Here is a 6,973-nt window from a genome sequence, read left to right as displayed (position 1 = left end):
TTAATAGAATAGATCACTTTTTCTGTTCTGACACATACATTCTCTTTTTTAATTGTCAAATTATTAATTTATCTCTCATAGCTTTACTTCTTCCAAGAAAACCAGAATTGTGGTTTTCTGAAGACCAGAGATGATTTGACAAAGCCTTCCTTGACCACCCCTCCTCAACTTGAGTCAGCCCATCACACAGATTCTTAACACTCTTTATTTCTCATTGACAATACCCTGCATAAGAATGCGTGTATCTCCGGTCTTCTTCTCTTCATAAGACGTAAACTCCCGGAGATCTGGGACCATGTCTGTTGTCTTATTCACAATTGAATACCTAACACTTAGTATAGTGCCACATGAAGGAAAGCCTTTAATGGTTAGTCTGTAGCCCAATTAGTCTGTAGACTAATGATACTTTTATAGACCAACACATGATTGACACATTTAACCATACTGCTATTATTTTTGTTGCTGTTTTAAAAACTGTTGTGATGTATAACCTTGTCCATATATATTTTTGTGCCTGTTCTGGTATCTTCTTAGGTTAAATCTCTTGAAATGAGACTGCTGGGTGGAAGGGAAGGAAAGATGATATAAATAATACTGAGAACATGTAGAATAGTTATAAGGAGATGATGTAACATTGCATAAGAGAATACTGATTTTCCAGCATCAGCTCCATCCTCAGAATTATGTGGCTAGAGCTTTATTGTCTTATCTCTAAGATATTCACCACATACTTATGGTACTAGGCTGTGATCTTCAGAGTGGACTGCACACCCTGTAGGAAGTACTCAGGAAAACCCATGGGCACACTGGAAAAAAATATAAAAAGGTCTGTTTATATTGGTTTTTAACTACTCTTTCAAAATTGTGTTTAAAATGTACTGTAGTGTGTGTATTTAATTTATAAAAAATAAACATACACATACTTTACACATACATATGTATGTATAGGATACAATTTCTATATATATTTACACTGACAACACAAACAGAAGTTTTTACATCACTGTTCTAAAACATGCAGAGAATAAAAATAGTGAAGATTCATAATTGTCATAAGATGTTGATATAAAACCAATTTTTCATCCAAGTTTATTGTTGAAAACAGGGAATTGAAGTCTGAGCGCTGTTAAAATTTGCTTTGCCTTTTTTCCACATCTGATCATTAAAAGCTCATTACAAATTCTGTGACCCTTGTTATCTTAGTCTGTTTTGGTTACTGTAATAAAATACCATAAACTCAGTAGTTTGCTGTTGTGAACAGCAGCAATTTTATTTCTCACAATTCTGGAGGGGGCGGAGTCCAAGATTAAGGCACCAGCAGATCTGGTGATAAGGACACAGATAAAGGCACTGATCCCATTCATGAGAACTCCACTTCCATGATCTAATCACCTTTCAAAGGCCCCATTTCCTAACACCGTTGCTTTAGGGGTGAGGATTTTAACATGTGGATTTTGGGGAAACATAAACATTCAGACCATAGCACTTCCTTTTCTCCCAGTACTTTCCTGGTTGCGTTCTAGTGAATAGCAGTTCAATACTTTTGTACTGATTATGATTTAGGACTAGCCAGTGAAATAATCAGTTTTATCATTTTAACACTCAGGAGGTTTTTCCTAGACATCAACAAATGACTGCAGAGTAAATCTGAGATAGATAGAAAACCCACAGATATAGATCTGGCTAGAGAGTAGCAGTGTTTCAAGTCACAGCTCAAAGCTACTAGTAACTGGCTAACGTTCATTAATGATTTACAAGTGAGGAGGGATTTCTATATTGTTGATTCTTTGGTTTTCCAACTTACTGGTTTCATTTCACTGAAGGCTACTACTCTCATTCACCTGTAGAGAAGTGCATATTGAAAGATTAGCCTGTTATTCCATTTTCTGAATTGGCAGCCAAAGGAAATATTAGTGTGTGATGTGAAACACAGCATCTATTATCCTGAAACATTCCCCTGGGTTCACAGGTTCAGACTAGAGAAGGCAAAAGTTGGCAACCAAATCATATAAATGTTATTGTGGTAAGAACACTAAACATGGGATCTACCCTCTTAATGTGTTTGTAACTATACAATACAGTATTACTAACTACAGGCAGAGTGCTGTATATAGGTCTCTAGAACTTACTAACCTTCTGTAACAGAAATCTGTATAGGAACTCCTGAGTTCCTCCTCCCTATAGCCCCTGGCAACCACCACTCTGCTCTGTTTCTAGGAGTTTGACTAGAACTCCTGGGTATCTCATGTTATTGGAATTACGCAGTATTTGTTCCTCTGTGACTAGCTTATTTCACTTAGCATAATATCCTCAGTGTTCATCCATGTTGTCACACATGGCAAGATTTTCTTCTGTTTTAAGACTAAACAGTATTCTGTTGTATGTATATACCACATTTTCTTTATCTATTAATCCATTTATCAACATTTAGATTGTTTCCACATATTGACTATTGTGAATAGTCCAATGAACGTTGGTGTGCAAATACCTCTTTCAAGTAACCAAATATACATCTAACATGTATATTTAGAACTCTTATACTAAAACTATATGTCTAGTGCTTTTAAAAGTTAAATAAAAGCTGTACAATAGTTTAAATAAAAGTACCTAAATTTTTGCCCTCATCGTATTGATTTTTTTCCTCACTTTTAGATGGTCTTTTAATTTATTTTGCAAAAATATATAATACATGGTTGTAATCCTTATATAATACAATTTGAACTCTGACTTTTACAGTTATCCTAAACATTTCCACATATAATTTAAAATTTTTACTTTTGAATAGTGGCGTAATAGTTTTTCAAGATGATGCACTATAATGTAATGAATCATTTCTCTGTGGTTGGATATTTATAAGTGACCCTGACATATTCTACTGAGCCAGGGTGTCACAATCTCTTGGCAGTATCTTTTTTGAAATCTATTATTGCAGGTATTACTGATTGTCTGGCAACATAAACAGTGGGATCATGTAGCCAAAATATCATACTTGGTTTGGGTTACTTTATTGTGAAATAGATTTAACCAAATGGAATACTCACAAGAAGGGAAGAAAATAATAATGAGGGAAACAGGGGCCAATTGAAAGAGGGAAGTACAATTTGTAACTCACTATTTGACTATTTACTTCATGTACTTCAATGTCAGGTTATCTGTGGGGAGAAGACAGCTAGAGGTACAGCAGAGCATGAGGCTGGATACAGGAACTGTGTTAGAGAAGAAAGGCCAAGGGATGATGGTGAGCACAGAGTAAGCTGTAAAAGAGAATGCAAATGTAAATAGTTACTACTATCACATTATGATTAGAAAGAAAATATTCAATCTAAAGAGCTGAGCTGAGAGACACAGGTTAAGTTCATGGCTTGTATTAAGGCAGCAAAAAGGGCTGCCCGAGTCAAGTCAACATAACTGATATTTGTTGAACTGCTCTATGCTTAAAAGAAATCCTAGGACACTGTGGATACAAAAATGAACAAAACTTGATAAGCTCATAATCCAGGTAACCAAGGGCCCTGAGAGCACAAAGAAAAAGAAAATGGTTTTTTAAGAGGTGGAATTCGGAGTGTGAACAGTCAAGGTACACAGAGGAGTGACATTTGATCTGAGTCTTGAAAGAGGAGTAGGAGTTTGCTCAGCTGGCACAGGAAAAAAAGGCTTTAGCAAATGTTCACTGTCAGAAGGTGCTTGGTATGTGCAGGGAGCAGAAAGTAGTCCAATTTAGCTAAAGCCATAATTTTCAAACATATTTAATATGAGTCTCCCTTTCAAATAAAACTGTACTTAGAACCCAACATATACAATGCATAAAAGTGGTACTTTACAGTTTAAATGCATTTTATCATTTTAATTATGACATATTTTCCTGTTATACATGGAAAAAATGAGAATAATAACACTCTTCTGAGAACCTAAAAAATTGCAACCATGGAGTTACATCTGATACTTTGCTTATTTTATTTCTGTTTGGCTGCACAATAACAAGAAAGTTCTGATTCACACTGCAGCTTGTCCTAGAATTTTAGTATGTGCTTCAATTAAAGTAGATCAGAAGCTTGAAAGAAAAGTAGCAGGAAATTTTTACTTCAATGGTCAATAACTAATAATGTCAATTATCTCTTGTTCACATATGTAAACATCAGACAAGATGTAGCCAAAATGGAAAATAATCTCTAAAATTATTTATAGTATAATATTATTATTAAGTGTTTTATATGCTCTTTTTGAACAACTACTACGCTGTGATAAGAAATAATTCTAGGCAGTACATGTCTCTGACCAGAGCCTCAAAGTATTAAATATTTATACAAATTTAAGTGAGTCAAAATGCAGAGGTCTAAATGATAAAAATATAAATACAGAGCTACAAACTTATTTATCAATGACATATTTTATATATCCAAATATAGAAAATTCGATGATGAGGAAACTTTAATCTAAGGTTTGTCTTCCAACTGCATAATCTGTTTTTTTTGTTTTTTTTTTTTTGAGATGGAATCTTGCTCTGTCACCCAGGCTGGACTACGTGGTGCGATCTCAGCTCACTGCAACCTCCATCTCCCAGGCTCAAGTGATTCTCCTGCCTCAGCCTCCAGAGTAGCTTGGAGTACATGTGCCACATGCCATGCTAATTTTTCATTTTTAGTAGAGATGGGGTTTCACCATGTTGGCCAGGCTGGTCTGGAACTCCTGACCTCAGGTGATCTTCCTGCCTTTGCTTCCCAAAGTGCTGGGATTACAGGCGTGAGCCACCATGCCCAGACACAATCTGGTAATTTTTAATACTTTTAAATTGAAGATAGATCACAATTGAGTCTGCATGCTCCTTCTTTATTAGTGTTGATAGGATAGTAAAAATGTAATCTAAAATTTAATTTCAAAATATCATGTTTGCATAGCCCCTAAAATGCCTCTGCAAAGCCTTAAGGCCACATAGTTTGTTGAAGCTAGACTAAACAAAATCTTGGCTGTAATTGAATGTTGGACTTCACTTGTAGCCTTTGAGGATTTCTTGAAATACTTTAGAAAAAGATGTGAGAAGTCCAGATCCTGTATTTGAAATGATAATTTAAGTATGTTTAAATTGAGGGAGAATGGAAAGTTATTTAGAAAGAAAGTGAAATAATTCAGATGAAAGAAACTAAAATTGAGGCCCTGAAATAGCGCAAAAGGAGTGAAACTGGAGAGTTGGGGTAAGATTCAAAGATATCTCAGAAAGAGGGAGGTGTAAAGAAATAGCAGCTTTTAATAACCTATGGTCCAGAGTTTGAATCTTGCCTTGTGTTTTTCAGTTTACGAAAATATAGAAAGCATCTGCTATGGTTTGAATGTGTCCTCCCCAAGTTCATATGTTGACACTTAATTGCCAATGTGATAGTATTAAGAGATGGGGCTTTTCAGAGGTGATTAAATCATGAGAGCTCATGAATGGGATTAGTGCCCTCATAAAAGAGGTACAAGGGAACTGTTTGTACCTGCTGCCCCTTCCATTATGTGAGGACATAGAGAAGGTATAATCTATGAGGAACAGGCTCTTCACCAGACCCTTGTGAAAAGAAAAACTTTAGACAAATTAACTTTAGCAGAGTTTATTTGAGCAAAGAACAATTCATGAATCTGGCAGTACTCTGAACCAGTGGAGATTCAGAAAGCCCCACTCAGCAATGTGAGCAGGCAATATTTATAGGCAGAAAGAGGAATTGAGAGTACAGAAACAGCTTGTTTGATTACGGCCCAACGTTTGCCTTATTTAGGCACAATGCAATGAGACATTTGCCTTATGTGGACATGGTCTTATTAGTTGGTAGTCTGTGACTGGATGAAATCTGGCTGCTGTAATTAGCTGAGACTCAGCTATTTGTTAAAAGAATATACTCTTAAGTAAGGTTTATTTAAACACTAACTTAGGTGCAGTTTGCTACGCAGAATTTCAAAGTATGGAAGCAGTTTTAGGCCAAATTTAATTTAATTTAACATATTCAATATGCTGGTGCCTTAATCTTGAACTTTCCAGCCTCCAGAACTGTGAGAGATACATTTCTTTTTGTAACTTACCCGGCCTAAGATATTTTGTTGTAGGAGCAACAATGGACTAAGATAGCATCTGAGAAATAATAATGTATAATCTTTTAACACCTGAATAATACAAATACTGATCTAGAGATTACCTTACATCCTGACATTCTGTAAGCCCTGCTTAACTACTGCACCACAGAAGGCCGCATAGCTGGAGACTGCAGAGCTGAGACTTGAACCCTAGCAGCCTAACCACAGAATTCCTGTTCTTTATTATTTTGCTGTCAACACTTGATTCTGAGGTTGTGCAAATTCATTGTGTAAAAATCAAGAAGCACATATAGTTTGAAATAAAAAGCAGACGTGTGGAGGAAAGGAAGACCAGGAGAGATGATCCTCTTCTATGTCATGTTATGAAGTATGAACTTTGGATCTCAAAGGCAGTGGAGAAAATCAATGACAGGTTTTAAGCAGACATAAGATGATCAGTTTTGAATGTATACAAGATCACTCTGGTGCATTTTACTCTTTTAGGTTTCCTTAGTGCCTTATCATAATTTTCTTTTTTTTTTTTTGAGACAGAGTCTCGCTCTGTCACCCAGGCTGTAGTGCAGTGGCCGGATCTCAGCTCACTGCAAGCTCTGCCTCCCAGGTTCACGCCATTCTCCTGCCTCAGCCTCCCGAGTAGCTGGGACTACAGGCGCCCCCCACCTCGCCCGGCTGGTTTTTTGTATTTTTAATAGAGATAGGGTTTCACCGTGTTAGCCAGGATGGTCTCGATCCCCTGACCTCGTGATCCGCCCGTCTCGGCCTCCCAAAGTGCTGGGATTACAGGCTTGAGCCACCGCGCCCGGCCTCTTATCATAATTTTCAATTTCATTCCAGGCCTTAAGCCTTCTCCAAGTATCTCATGCGTTTATTTTACATTTTTTCTGAGAAAACTACATTAAAAAAAATCAGT

The sequence above is a fragment of the Colobus angolensis genome, unplaced genomic scaffold (assembly GCF_000951035.1).
Source record: "Colobus angolensis palliatus isolate OR3802 unplaced genomic scaffold, Cang.pa_1.0 Scaffold383, whole genome shotgun sequence".
Classification (NCBI taxonomy): domain Eukaryota; kingdom Metazoa; phylum Chordata; class Mammalia; order Primates; family Cercopithecidae; genus Colobus; species Colobus angolensis.
Note: the sequence above shows the minus strand (reverse complement) of the source record.